This window comes from Squalius cephalus (assembly GCF_949319135.1).
Source record: "Squalius cephalus genome assembly, chromosome: 16".
Classification (NCBI taxonomy): Eukaryota; Metazoa; Chordata; class Actinopteri; order Cypriniformes; family Leuciscidae; genus Squalius; species Squalius cephalus.
In genome coordinates this window covers 5332023-5332662 of record NC_137137.1, presented here as the reverse complement: position 1 = coordinate 5332662, position 640 = coordinate 5332023, and positions in this window count along the sequence as shown.

The window sequence follows — 640 nt, the reverse complement described above, 5'->3', positions numbered from 1 at the left end:
ACTCTGACACATGGATAATGATGACAAAAGAGAGGCCTTGGCATCACCATTTTCCATATGGGATTATGAAGGGGAGTGTACATGATTATAAAGCGTGACACGTCTTCTGCAAAAACACATGAACAGTTCATTCAGTGCAATACTAAATAAGCAGATATTATGATATTATGATATGTTATTATATATATATATATATATATATATATATATATATATATATATATATACTTTTTTTAAATTTATTGATATTGATTAATAGGATATTTAATTGTGCATGCTCATTTCCACTATTATACCTAAACCAACATCTTACAATAGATAGATAGATAGATAGATTATCTATCTATCTATCTATCTATCTATCTATCTATCTATCTATCTATCTATCTATCTATCTATCTATCTATCTATCTATCTATCTATCTATCTATCTATCTATCTATCTATCTATCTATCTATATAGCCTATCTATATGTACACACACACACACACATTCTATGTGTGTTCATTCTATATTTTGATGCCATTACAATTATCAGCTGAAATTGTCCACTTTTTTAATTGATATTATTGACCGATATTGAGTATTTGTGCATGGATATACCAGATGATTAAATTAAAATAGCTTGAAATTTGCTTG